This window comes from Salmo salar, chromosome 09 (genome assembly GCF_965601325.2).
Source record: "Salmo salar chromosome 09, fSalSal1, whole genome shotgun sequence".
In the NCBI taxonomy this organism is placed as follows: domain Eukaryota; kingdom Metazoa; phylum Chordata; class Actinopteri; order Salmoniformes; family Salmonidae; genus Salmo; species Salmo salar.
Genome location: NC_138299.1, coordinates 76,840,111 through 76,855,560, shown reverse-complemented (window position 1 = coordinate 76,855,560; position 15,450 = coordinate 76,840,111). Strand labels below are relative to the sequence as shown.

At 40.3% G+C, this 15,450-nt stretch overlaps 1 protein-coding gene and 1 non-coding gene across 6 annotated transcripts in view; one reads left to right on the top strand and one right to left on the bottom strand.

The window, feature by feature from the left end:
- Positions 1-13,427, bottom strand: part of LOC106611712 (BCL-6 corepressor-like protein 1) — a 28,166-nt gene extending 14,739 nt beyond the window's left edge. For 2 of the 5 annotated variants that reach the window (XM_014212210.3, XM_082955919.1), the window contains exon 1: positions 6,696-6,897. The gene's annotated coding sequence lies outside the window, so the exon portion shown is untranslated. Of the gene's footprint in view, positions 1-2,327; positions 2,521-5,253; positions 5,293-6,695; positions 6,906-12,758; positions 12,836-13,337 lie in introns of those variants that run through there. The other 3 variants (XM_082955917.1, XM_082955918.1, XM_082955916.1) reach the window with 3 other exon arrangements.
- On the top strand, positions 11,034-11,106 carry trnav-uac (transfer RNA valine (anticodon UAC)). The gene has a single exon. It is a non-coding gene; the product is annotated as a tRNA-Val (tRNA).
- Positions 13,428-15,450: the final 2,023 nt, after the last annotated feature.

The window sequence follows — 15,450 nt, the reverse complement described above, 5'->3', positions numbered from 1 at the left end:
ACCCCCCAAAGGACATCCAGCCAACTTGACCCAACTGTGGGAAGCATCGGAGTCAACATAGACAACCATCCCTGTGGAACGCTTGACAACATGTAGAGTCAATGCCCCGATGAATTGAGGCTGTTCTGAGGGCAAAAAGGAGGGTGCAACTAAATATTACGAAGGTGTTTTTAATGTTTTGCATACTCAGTGTATATTTTGTACACAATAAAGAAAATCTATTACGGGTCAACATGTAAATATTGCTCCCAGCGTTGATCAAAGCTCATAATGCTTATATTATTGATCTGACTGACTTTTAATTTCGCCTGCCTCTTTGCAATCATGTACAGAGGTTTTTTTTCTGTTATGTGTGCAATTATGCAAATTACACAAAACAATTTTACCACTACATAACTGATATTAATACAGAATCGTAAGTAATATTCTAACAATTCATGTGAATGTGATAATATGATCATCTGTGTGCTCCATTGATGTCTGTTTGTTCGAACATCAATGAACAGTAATGCCTCCCCCAACCCCTCCTTCTGGACCGCCCTGAAACTCAAACCCTGGATGTAAGTATCATATGCACCCACAATCATATGAATCTTGTAGTATTCCTAAATAATGGCACCTTAATGAAAATATCTGACAGAAAGCAACACTTCAAATGCTTTCAGACATCCAGTCAACACACCCTGCGAGGAAAGGGTGAGCCACCCCACCCGACAATAAATGAGACGACTACAAATGGGTCCGTTTATAACTATCCACCAGTAGATATGAGGGCAATGCATCGAGGTGTTAAGATCACTGTAGTTGCCGAAACATACCCGTAACGTAAAACGTGAATGACAGCCCAGGTCGGCTATGTCTCTCCGCTGAAGTCGGCAAACATGGGCTGGATATAGTTGCAAGTACATAACTGAATATGAGAGGCTTCTGCATTCATTATCGCATAACATCATGTTGCTACTTGCTAATACTGCTAGTTTGTCTTTGTGCTACAGTTAAATCGTCTCATCTGCTGAGTATCCAACTGGAATGCTATGGATGTATTTGATAAACATATATTTTGTCAGTCTGCACACCATGCTGGCAAAACTGAGTCACATCTGTCCCAACTATAACGAGGTGGCTATCCCAGAGTCAATCTGCTACATCCAAAAGAGGAGTAAAATAATCTCCCTCGGACTCCAGACTAGTTACCTGCTCCCGGTCAATGGACTGCACAGCCCTCATGCACAAAAGAGACGCATCCGTGAGTCAAATCTATATGCGTTTGATGATGCAGAAATGACAGTCGACGAGCTGGGTCGTTTTATTCCACTAGTTCAACTAATCGAAAAATGTGTTCAATCTCTATAAAAAACAACATATTCACGCTAAAACTCCGGGCATCCCACTCGCCCAAAGAGCTGGAGAGCAGTCGTATCATAAAAGGAAAGGACGACACTATTGCCTCTCAGGTGATCAGTCAAAACAGACTACACATGATCAAAATGGAACCAAATGTATCCTTGATTTTTGAAGCGAGAATGATGCGATAGCAACCAGCATAATAGGCTACAAAGCATGCATTTCCAATATCTAGAACGAAACCACTGACTCGATAATTTATTTTGCCTTATCAAATACTTACATCGTTCATCCGCACTTGCACAATGTGGACAACTACCGTCACATAATCTTGCCAACATCAATCGATAGCCAAATATCACGGAACAAACATTCCAAACTCCAATGCCCATATTATTTAATCAATCCATAGACCACGAGGTACAGTGTCCATTACGTATTTTACTGATAAATAACATAATTGAAGAAACGAGGTAAAGATATAATGTTGGACTGACTGTATTGAATAGACTGAAATTGATTGTATGAGGGATACATTGCACTTTAGCTGACTGTTTCCTTTGCTAATTTTCTGACGAAAAGTATTTCAGAACTAACAGAGTGTAGGGCAACAATCTACACAGAACTTGTAGTTGGCTACTGTAACGTGCACCATACACAATAAGGAAAACAAAATGTAACTCAGGTTCAAAATACCACGAAAAAATGTCAGATCGCTGCGCAGCAAAGTCTCCGCGAAGCCAGTATTGGTCTGCATTACACAGTGCTATGCATGTTTAGACAGGCTACTGTATTTATCTCCGGCCGTGCGACACAGAATGTTGATTTGACTGTCTTTCATCGGCCCTTACCGAACCGCTTCTGTGTTCAAAGACATGCATGAGTCCGACCCGAACCGAGTCGTCTCGTCCCTGATACTGAATAATTCGAAGGGTACTTAGCAAGCAAGATAACGATGTCAAATGGCACAAACAATTACAAACCCGTTCGTCCAGGGTGTAAATGAACAGTATATATCACGGCTCCAGCGAGAATCAAGTCTTTCGTTCTTGTCGGTTGCTGTTCACTAATCTCGACGGTTTTCGGTTCTGAAAGTCCGGGGGGGTTTTGTCAAGACAGTCCGTACCGTTTCTCGGTCTACGGTCTGGTGGGAGAGAAGGGGCAGAAGGTGGACTGATAGTCTGGGATTTGTAGTGTTTGGTTACCCACCCGCAAACTATACAAACCCTGTGGTGGGAGGAGTAAGGACTGCAAGTACCAGCATGCAACGAGGTACTCCAGCCGCTCAAGGGGAAAGGGGGATCGCAGCGGTGCGCTAAACTGAAAAAGCTTACCGAAGTAACAAAGTGAAAATTGACATTTTCATCATAAAGACACCGATTTATAATGAATGAATGCAGGAATAACAATCTTTCATAATCCAATGAATGGAAGTACCCTTGCGGATGGTTGCATTATGGACTAAAGAGGGCCAACAAAAAAAGTGAGAGAGGTATTGGTTCAAAGGAATTAACACGAGGGGGCCGAGATCCTGTCGGGTGTGTGAAGGGGAAATACTCACATTTCACGGTTTAGTTATGTTATGGAGTCCCCATCATTATCATAACAACTTACTGTAGCCTTTATGGATTTGATGTATGGTCTAAGAATATAGCCTTGTTGTAGGCGGCAGAAATCTATTTGGACAGACTTTCATATAAAGCATAAAACATTACATTTTGACGACAAGAATTAGGAAAAATACGACCACACTATATGATCACCCCTCGAGGCCCAGTTGTACACGCCCTGCTTACACTACTTAACAGTGCATATTGCCCCTCACTGCCTCTCCTTTGACAACCAGGCCTCCAACCAACTTGTACTTCAAACATCCAAACACTGACCTTGATCAATTCCCTGAATTACAACCCCCTTTCTCGCCTATTCCAGGCATCCACATTAAATTTCAATCCCCTCCCCAATCATTATCCTAAATGACTGATATCCAGAAATGCACAATTTCCCCATCTCACACCCCACATCTGTCTCCCCTCCCCTATTTGACTTGGTACTGTATCCTGTATGTTTATTTACCTGGTCTCTCCCCCATTCTCTTTACATTGACCTTTGCTCTCCTCCCAACTCCTCCACTTCTTTAATGCCATTGTCCCTTCCTTCTCAAATTCATTCATACAGTCACAGCACAGCCTATAGGGCCTTCAGTCCCTCTTTGACCCGTCTTGCATGGTTATTCATTTCTTCATCACTGTGCGGATAGCTTTATCTGTTAGACAAACTTTCTGAGATTAAAATTAATTTCTGAGGATGAATGGGTCGAATGAATTCACACTGTGCTTCATGACTTAAACAGGGAAAATTCCAAATATACACTGTGTGTACAAAACATTAGCAACAACTGCTCTTTCCATGACATAGACAGACCAGGTGAATCCAGGTGAATTATTGATGTCCCCTGTTAAATCCACTTCAATCAGTGTAGATGAAGGGGAGAAGACAGGTTAAATGAGGATTTTTAAGCTTTGAGACAATTGAGACATGGATTGTGTGTGTGTGCCATTCAAAGGGTGAATGGGCAAGACAAAATATTTAGGTGCCTTTGAACGGGGCATGGTAATAGGTGCCATGCGCACAGGTTTGAGTGTGTCAAGAACTGCAACGCTGCTGGGATTTTCACGCTCAACAGTTTGCCGCTTGTATCATGAATGGTCCACCACCCAAAGGACATCCAGCCAACTTGACACAACTGTGGGAACCCTTCGAGTCAACTTGGGCCAGCATCCCTGTGGAATGCTTTCGACACCTTGTTGATTCCATGCCCGATGAATTGAGGCTGTTCTGAGGAATGTGTTCTTAATGTTTTGTACGCTCAGTGTATATGGAAAATTATTTATTTACATCACTCAAGAGTACTCAAATAAGACAAGAGTGATTTCCTATAGAGGTGCATCACATTTTATAATTTCAGTCTCTGATCAGTATTTCATCATTTGAAACACATGACAATCTGACCCTTCATAAACGTGCAATAGGCCTACATTTATCATGCTATAGGCTATTTCCTTCTGTTGGTCTCACTGATTTCTAGACAACCATGGACATCAATTTGTAGGTTGTAGGCCATGCAAGACGGTGTCATTCTGGAAATATACTACAGAAGGTGAGATGAATCACTGTTTTTTTTTTAAATGTGCATAATGTGTTGAGTAATTCTACCTTTATCTCATATAATATTGGCACCGTGTCCCGCATGAAGGCCTTTTAACTGAGAATTATCATGCCGATCAATATATCTGCATACAATAAGAATGAGACATGCTTGATGTTTTAGAAGTGTATCAGCCAAGAGACTATTATTTCAACATGTAAAGTGACCTACACGTTTTTATGACAAAATATTATGTTAATAAGCACTCAACTCATATAAGCCTTTACAGGTGGTAATTAGCAATTAACAACACATATATCAAGTAAACTAAAAGTTTTGGAGCATTGATTAATTGTTTTCATAGAGTTATAAAGAATGCTGAGGTAAAATAGGTGTGAATGATCAAGGTTCAACCAATATAACACTGAATGCAAGTTTCAACGAGTGTCAGGTTATCTGGATACATCTTACAGTTCATTTGAACAGGCACCTGTCCTAAAAAATACATTGGAATCTTTGGAGACTTGGGCGATTTAATAAGGCTGAGAACCTATAAGTTATATTACCTTGCAAGGTCAAAACGGTTAGAGACAGGTCTCGAAGACTGGGTTGTTTTGCTTAATGCAGAATAAACATAATAGCCTACCCCAAAACATTCAGCAGCCCACTCGCTCTTACAGTTGATATCTAGAGAAAAGCCTTTGGCACATGGCTTATAACAATTTCGTCTATCTAGAATCAGGCCGGCGCGGGACTCTTACCTGCATCATAGCTTATGCAGGTAAAAACGAAGTAACCATCTGGAAAAGAATATCACCGACTTATGAATGACAGACATTGTAAATATAAATTCCGTTATAGCAAATGTCTAAATATCAGGTAGTCTAAATGATGATGGAAGTAAACATTTATGTTGGTTGTTTAACAATGACCTATTTCTTCACTGTCTCCCGGCCGCAGCCGTTGCAGCACAGTGATGCACCCCCATCGGACGGACACACGTTCGTCTTTCAACTATTTCGCAGGCTTCATCTCAAGATAGCTTTCGGTGTGTAGGATAATTTGCCCATTTCCCAACACCGTTCACTCGCGAACAGCAGTGAGTGCTGCATGTCGGCGGTCAGCCTAATATTGACATATAGCCAAATATCAAAATAGGACAAATATAAACGTCACACCGCCCGAGCTACATAATAACACGCCTGATTTTGAATGTGCCTTCCTATAAGCGGAACCAGGTTGTCGGCAGTGTTCACATTGCATTGTGTCGGAGCGGGGGTTACCCAGAGACCTCAACGACAGAGCGAAAGCAATCCCGGTAGTGACCGGCTGCTCGGGGCTTCTCCAGTTATCGACGAGTTTTAGTCACTGCCACTACCAGCGGACGTTTGAAGCTATAGGTTCAAACAACTTAAATACAGTGAATTACAGTATTCCAGTGTAAATCTGACTGGTGATCAAAACAATCACACTTAAAACAGCAAGTTCACAGTGAATGAAGCCACAGTGTTTTGTTGAAGGCCTTGTGAAAATGACCATCGTTCCCTTTCAAAACGGGGCTTCGGCTACTTTGAGTAAATTTGGTCGATTTATGGAATATTCTAACGCCTTATCCAAACAACCTAGGCCTGGGAACTGCCCCTACAGAGTAGGCCTAAGGCATGTCCTGTCACGTCTGAGTTCGCGGTTGTCTTTACCTGGTATAATGTTTACGTCGATAATGGAGTAAATCATCCTAGCCTATACCATGGAGGCAGAGAACAAGTTGGAGACGATGCTCTGAGTTGGCAGGTTGAGGATGCCACTGAGGTGTAAACTCATGGCAGATGGATAATAATATTATAATAAAATACAGTGTGAAACTAGAATTCACTTTAGATTTTTTTAGGGATGTAGTAGCCTTAGCAAAATAGAATATGGACCACTGCCTACTGAGACAGGATTTCACCCCAAGAAACATGTGACATGTTTATCATGAGACTTGAAGACGTCTTTAAATTACCAAGTGCACACCTTGAATACCTTTAGACAGGGTTGTTATGGTCTGTACATGTATTTACAAACTTTACTGTACACAATTATTGACAGCAAAGTTTGGGAGAGTTGACTGTTGCCCTCCATGGCGTAGTACCCTGCCCCCCTTAATGCCCCCTGCTCGCCAGTACGCCTTTGTTATTAATCGCATGGTATCGCACCGCCTTACCTTGCGCTCCAAACTGCCCTCGCAAAGCTTGCAAATAGAGCCTTTCACACCGCGACAAGTGATTGCTTGAGACTTGGTGACTTCTGTAGGTGTCACTGATATGAATTTTTGGTAGAATAATTCCGGAGTGAAATTTTGACTTCTCCTCGCGATCTTCCCTCATCGCCCGTTTTCAGAACGCAGCAGCTGGAGATGAAAATCGCGCACACTGGGTCCTAGCGCCGACAGAGGCCTAGAGGTGCATAACAGGTGGTGACCGTAGTCGAGCCTTTTATTATATAATTGTAAATTCCTTTTCAAAACATGGACATCTTTGGAATCATTCTTTTCCAATAATGAATAGGTCTACAAATAATGAATAGGTCTACCACTACAGCCGAACTCTGGTGGCCAAAGTGGTGTTTTGGTCGCATGCTTCCAAGTGTGTTTTTTTCTGAACCATCATTAGATAGCTGACAGAGTGGTAGTCAAATTACAAATATGACAATCGTAAATGTAATATGATGTCATATCATATTATCATATTCCTATCATAATATTTGGCTACTGGATATTTCTTCCTGAAAATGACATGTATATTAGGAAAGTTACTAAACTATAACAATACAATAATTGTGGCACTAATTTGGGATTTTCTTCTCTAATTAAATGCATAACACATGACCATCATGGTGATGACGTAAAATATTTTTGGTGTAAAAGCATAGGCCTATCTCGTTATCATAAGAGCATTACCTGTGGCTCAGTTGGTAGAGCATGGTGTTTGCAACGCCAGGGTTGTGGGTTCAATTCCCAGGGGGGGCCAGTACAAAAGAATAAAATAATAATAATTACATTTTAAAAAATGCATGAAATGAAATGGATAAGAGCGTCTGGATAAGAGCGTCTGCTAAATTACGAAAATGTAAATAAGAGTTTGTACATGGCTATATACTGGTACTCCCTATGTATAGCCATGTTATTTTCAACACCCTATATATAACCATGTTATTTTCAACATCCTATATATAGCCATGTTATTTTCTACTCCCTGTAAATAGCCATGTTATTTTTTACTCCCTATGTATAGCCATAGTATTTTTTACTCCCTGTAAATAGCCATGTTATTTTCTACTCCCTATATATAACCATGTTATTTTCAACATCCTATATATAACCATGTTATTTTTTACTCCCTATATATAACCATGTTATTTTTTACTCCCTATATATAACCATGTTATTTTTTACTCCCTATATATAACCATGTTATTTTCAACATCCTATATATATATAGCCATGTTATTTTTTACTCCCTGTGTATAGCCATGTTATTTTTTACTCCCTGTGTATAGCCATGTTATTTTCTACTCCCTATATATAACCATGTTATTTTCAACATCCAATATATAACCATGTTATTTTTTACTCCCTATATATAGCCATGTTATTTTCTACTCCCTATATATAACCATGTTATTTTCAACATCCTATATATAACCATGTTATTTTCTACTCCCTATATATAACCATGTTATTTTCAACATCCTATATATAGCCATGTCACTTTTTACTCACTGTGTATAGCCATGTTATTTTTTACTCCCTGTATATAGCCATGTTATTTTTTACTCCCTGTGTATAGCCATGTTATTTTCAACATCCTATATATAACCATGTTATTTTTTTACTCCCTGTATATAGCCATGTTATTTTCTACACCCTATATATAACCATGTTATTTTCAACATCCTATATATAGCCATGTTATTTTTTACTCCCTGTGTATAGCCATGTTATTTTTTACTCCCTGTGTATAGCCATGTTATTTTCTACTCCCTGTGTATAGCCATGTTATTTTCTACTCCCTGTGTATAGCCATGTTATTTTTTACTCCCTGTGTATAGCCATGTTATTTTCTACACCCTATATATAACCATGTTATTTTCAACATCCTATATATAGCCATGTTATTTTTTTACTCCCTGTGTATAGCCATGTTATTTTCAACATCCTATATATAACCATGTTATTTTCTACACCCTATATATAACCATGTTATTTTCAACATCCTATATATAGCCATGTTATTTTCTACTCCCTGTGTATAGCCATGTTATTTTCTACTCCCTGTGTATAGCCATGTTATTTTTTACTCCCTGTGTATAGCCATGTTATTTTCAACATCCTATATATAACCATGTTATTTTCAACATCCTATATATAGCCATGTTATTTTCTACTCCCTGTGTATAGCCATGTTCTTTGTTACTCCCTATATATAACCATGTTATTTTCAACATCCTATATATAGCCATGATATTTTCAACTCCCTATATATAACCATGTTATTTTCTACTCCCTGTGTATAGCCATGTTATTTTTTACTCCCTATATATAGCCATGTTATTTTTTACTCCCTGTGTATAGTCATGTTATTTTCTACTCCCTATATATAACCATGTTATTTTCTACTCCCTATATATAACCATGTTATTTTCTACTCCCTATGTATAGCCATGTTATTTTTTACTCCCTGTGTATAACCATGTTATTTTCAACATCCTATATATAACCATGTTATTTTCTACTCCCTATATATAACCATGTTATTTTCAACATCCTATATATAGCCATGTTATTTTTTTACTCCCTGTGTATAGCCATGTTATTTTTTACTCCCTGTGTATAACCATGTTATTTTCAACATCCTATATATAACCATGTTATTTTCTACTCCCTATATATAGCCATGTTATTTTTTACTCCCTGTGTATAACCATGTTATTTTTTACTCCCTGTGTATAACCATGTTATTTTCAACATCCTATATATAACCATGTTATTTTCTACTCCCTATATATAACCATGTTATTTTAAACATCCTATATATAGCCATGTTATTTTTTTACTCCCTGTGTATAGCCATGTTATTTTCTACTCCCTATATATAACCATGTTTTTTCTACTCCCTATATATAACCATGTTATTTTCTACTCCCTATGTATAACCATGTTATTTTCTACTCCCTATATATAATCATGTTATTTTCTACTCACTATATATAGCCATGTTATTTTCTACTCCCTATGTATAGCCATGCTATTTTTAGTCGTTATTTTTATTCATTATTCACTGTGCCACTATTTCTATTTTTTAAAATCTTATCTTTAACTGCATTGTTGGAAAATGATCCGTAAGTAAGCATTTTACTCTTAGTCTACACCTGTTGTCTACGAAGCATATGACAAATAACATTTGATTTGGAGTGTCCATTTTCTTCATTTTCTGTCAAGTTAATATTGCTATTTCCTATATGTCAGGAGTCTAGTGCCCTCGATGTTGCTGTCATGTTTACACTAATTGGCGATTGCACAAAATTGCGATATTACAATGTGCTGCGAAGAGAGGACAGACACTTCGTTTAGTTACTTTGGATTAGAGACCCTCAACCTTACACTCGCTGCAAGTGACAAGAGCGGCAATCGAAGAAGCCAGTCAAGTAGAATGTAGGTAGACAACCAGTTTTACCTCCCGGTAAACGCGAGCCCTTTCGATAGACTGTGTTGTGGTCACGAGGGTGTCGCACTGTGCCCTGCTTTCCTCACTTGAACAAAACAGGCGACGGAAATGGATAACAGTTTTTCATACCGTACCAGCACGAGTTGGTCCGACGAACCTGTTGTATAGAGAGCCTGTCAAATGTTCTCCAATTTATAAAACCGTTATTATAGGTAAATTCACAGTAAAATAAATAACCAAGTGCCTCAAATTATTTCTACAGATCCATAGCACAATCACAACCAATGCATTCCAGACATTCCGGAAACATGATGTCAGTTGAGTCTGTTAAAAGTTTTGGTTTTGCACAACATTGTAAACAAAAAATTATGGATCCGCCTCAATGAGAGACACATCGGTGCGAATTAACTGTGGTATATTATAGGCCAGCATTTTAACGTTCATGCAACGGTTACATTTAGTCATTTTTAGATCGAGTTCACATTTGGTGACTAGTATCCCTTTCTATGCCGCAGGTGGAGCTGGATCAAAGCAGAAAGGTAGCGATAATACTAATATGCCACAACTCAGCAGTAAACCAAATATCTTGCCATTGCAAATGCAGTTGCACACACGACTGCACTCCCCGCCATTATAGGCCTATACAGCTAATAGATTACAACAAGACTGAAATTCCACGCTTGTCTTAAAAATGAATATATTAACATCACATAATATGTCTAACAGTTAAATACAGATAGTATAGATCAAACAATATTCATCGTAATGAGAAACATTAAAAACGGGCAAGATTTCTTCATCTATAATACCCTTGCATTTGACAAACGAATTCAGCTGGTTCCATAGTGTAGTGGTTATCACGTCTGCTTTACACGCAGAAGGTCCTGGGTTCGAGCCCCAGTGGAACCACAACTTTTTGATGACCCAAAGAAAACATTCAATGCTCTATACTGATACAGTTTTTGACTGATAGCTTTTATGCCAGCTGAATGTAATACACTCATCACAAACCAATATCTAAGATCTATTATCTAATGACAATTTAAAACATAATTTAAAAATACATTCTCAGATGATTACAGATTTAGTTGTCAGTCACTAGTCTACATACCAGTTACCAAACCTACTATGTAATACATTACATGACCAAAGGTATGTGGACACCTGCTCGTCAAACATCTAATTTCAAAATCATGGGCATTATGGAGTTGGTCCCCACTTTGCTGCTATAACAGCCTCCACTCTTCTGAGAAGGCTTTCCACTAGATGTTTCAACATTGCTGCGGGGACTTGCTTCCATTCAGCCACAAGAGCATCAGTGAGGTCGGGCACTGATGTTGGGCGATTAGGCCTGGTTTGCAGTCTGCGTTCCAATTCATCCCAAAGGTGTTTGATGGGGTTGAGGTCAGGGCTCTGTGCAGACCAGTCAAGTTCTTCCACACCAATCTTGACAAACCATTTCTGTATGGACCTCACTTTGTTTCAACATTGTCATGTTTAAACAGGAAAGGCCCTTGCCCAAACTGTTTCCAGAAAGAGTTGGAAGCACAGAATCGTCTAGAATGTCATTGTATACTGTAGAGTTAAGATTTCCCTTCACTGGAACTAAGGGGCCTAGCTCGAACCATGAAAAACAGCCACAGTCCATTATTCCTCCTCCACCAAACTTTACAGTTGGCACTATGCATTGGGGCAGGTAGTGTTCTCTGGCATCTGCCAAATCCAGATTCGTCCGTCGGACTGCCAGATGGTGAAGTGTGATCCATCACTCCAGAGAATGCTCTTCCACTGCTCCAAAGTCCAATGGTGGCGAGCTTTACACCACTCCAGCCGACGCTTGGCATCTGCTCGGCCATGGAAACTCATTTGATGAAGCTCCCGACAAACAGTTATTGTGTTAACATTGCTTACAGAGGCAGTTTGGATCTCGTAGTGAGTGTTGCAACCGAGGACAGATGATTTTTATGCCCTATGTGCTTCAGTACTCGGTGGTCCCGTTCTGTGAGCTTGTGTGGCCTACCACTTCGCGGCTGAGACATTGTTGCTCCTAGACGTTTCCAATTCACAATAACAGCATTTACAGTTGATCGGGGCAGCTCTAGCAGGGCAAAAATGTGACAAAATGACTTGTTGGAAAGGTGGCATCCTATGATGGTGCCACGTTGAAAGTAACTGAGCTCTTCAGTAAGGCAATTCTACTGCCAGTGTTTGTCTATGGAGATTGCATGGCGGTGTGCTATATTTTATACACCTGTCAACAATGGGTGAGGCTAAAATAGCCAAATCCACTCATTTGAAGGGGTGTCCATATACTTTTGGCCATGTAGTGTATCTCAATAACAAACAAGCTGCCTATTGTAAACTGCATTGTATTAAACTCTTGATTCAGGATGAGATCGTTAATCATAGCAATTTATCTGATAAATGACACTTAAGATGTCCAGGCAGGTGACATATTTCAGAATGTAACATGAAATCTGTCATATGGCATAATACTGTAAATATCATGAGGTCAAGCTTTGACCTTGTGATATTTTAAAACAAACTGATAGCCTACTTACATCTCTTCTGTCCAGTGTGACTTTTGTTTCTTCACTCCAGGTGTTTTGTTGCATTGCTGCAGTCCAGGTAACCTGCACTGAACAGAAACGCTGTTGTCAATTATTTCGCAAGAGACCACCACATTAATAGCAATTAAAGTTGTCAAATTGTCACACAATTATTGTCATCTCAAATATGTTTGAAAATTTATTTCATATCAAGAGGGAGAATACCCTATTACAAAGTTTTAGCAAAAATAACATTATACCCCAAGTAATGTATTAAGATTGTGGTTGTATAACTGTTTTTCCAATAGATAGAAAGTACCAGTAGTTACAATAATTGAATCCTTGTGGACTAAAATAAACAACCAATGTCATGATCAAGCAATGTTTGTTTTTCATCTTGTTTCATCATGTTTTTCATCTTCAAATGATGGCGCCGGAGGGGATGGCTGCCGTCTTATCGGCTCTTAACCAACCATGCTCTTTTTGGTATATTTTTTGGCGTTGTTCGTAACTTGTTTTGTACATAATGTTGCTGCTACTGTCGCTTATGACTGAAAAGAGCTTCTGGATATCAGAACTGCGATTACTCACCTCAGATTAGACAAAGAGTTATTCTTCAATGAGTCGGACGGGAGAGATATACTACAGACACCCGACCAAGCCCAGATCCCCGTCATTCACTGGAGAAGGAAACAGAGATTTTGCGGAAAAAGATCAGGGTGCCATGTGAGGATCAGGCGACGAGTGGCTAATCTGCCTTTGCCTTCTGTCCTGCTAGCTAACGTACAATCGCTGGAAAATAAATGGGATGAACTAAAAGCACTGATATACTACCAAGGGGACATTAAAAACTGTAATATCTTATGTTTCACCGAGTTGCGGCTGAATAACAAACATTAAGAACATACAGCTGACGGGTTATACACTCTATCGGCAAGATAGAACAGCAGCCTCTGGTAAGACATGGGGCGGGGGCCTATGCATATATGTAAACAACAGCTGGTGCACGATATCTAAGGAAGTCTCAAGGTTTTGCGTCTGAGGTAGAGTATCTCATGATAAGCTGTAGACCACACTATCTACCTAGAGAGTTTTCATCTGTATTTTTCGTAGCTGTCTACATACCACCGCAGACCGATGCTGGCACTAAATCAACACTCAATGAGCTGTATACCACCATAAGCAAACAGGAAAACGCTCATCCACAGGCGGCGCTCCTAGTGGCCGGGGACTTTAATGCAGGGAAACTAAAATCAGTTTTACCTAATTTCTAGCAGCATGTTAAACGTGCAACCAGAGGAAAAACAATTCTAGACCACCTTTACTCCACACAGACGTGTACAAAGCTCTCCCTCGCCCTCCATTTGGCAAATCTGACCATAAATCTATCCTCCTGATTCCTGCTTACAAGCTAAAATTTAAGTAGGAAACACCAGTGACTCGGTCTATAAAAAAGTGGTCAGAGAAGCAGATGCTGAACTACAAGACTGTTTTGCTAGCACAGACTGGAATATGTTCCGGGATTCTTCCGATGGCATTGAGGAGTACACCACATCAGTCACTGGCTTTATCAATAAGTGCATCGAGGACATCGTCCCCACAGTGACTGTACGTACATATCCCAACCAGAAGCCATGGATTACAGGCAACATCCGCACTGAGCTAAAGGCTAGAGCTGCCGCTTTAAAGGAGCAGGACTCTAACCCGGAAGCTTACAAGAAATCTCGCTTTTCCCTCCAACGAACCATCAAACAGGCAAAGTGTCAATACAGACTAAGATCGAATCGTACTACACCGGCTCTGACGCTCGTCGGATGTGGAAGGGCTTGCAAACTATTACAGAATACAAAGGGAAGCACAGCCGAGATTTTCCCAGTGACACGAGCCTACCAGACGAGCTAAATAACTTCTATGCTCGCTTCGAGGCAAGTAACACTGAAGCATGCACGAGAGCATCACCTGTGTGATCACGCTCTCCGCAGCCGATGTGAGTAAGACTTTCAAACAGGTCAACATTCACAAGGCCGCAGGGCCAGACGGATTGCCAGGACATGTACTCCGACCATGCGTTGACCAACTGGCAAGTGTCTTCACTGACATTTTCAACCTCTCCCTGTCCGAGTCTGTAATACCAACATGTTTCAAACAGATCACCATAGTCCCTGTGCCCAAGAGCACTAAGGTAACCTGCCTAAATGACTACCGACCCGTAGCAATCACGTCTGTAGCCATGAAATGCTTAGAAAGGCTGGTCATGGCTCACATCAACACCATTATCCCAGAAACCCTAGACCCACTCAATTTGCATACCGCACCAACAGATCCACAGATGATGCAATCTCTATTGCACTCCACACTGCCCTTTCACACCTGAACAAAAGGAACACCTATGTGAGAATGCTATTAATTGACTACAGCTCAGCATTCAACACCATAGTGCCCTCAAAGCTCATCACTAAGGACCCTGGGACTAAACACCTCCCTCTGCAACTGGATCCTGGACTTCCTGACGGGCTGCCCCCAGGTGGTAAGGGTAGGTAACAACACATCCGCCATGCTGATATTCAACATGGGGGCCCCTCAGGGGTGCGTGCTCAGTTCAATCTGTGCTCCCTGTTCACTCATGACTGCAAGGCCAGGCACAACTTCAACACCATCATTAAGTTTGCTGATGACACAACAGTGGTAGGCCTGATCACTGACA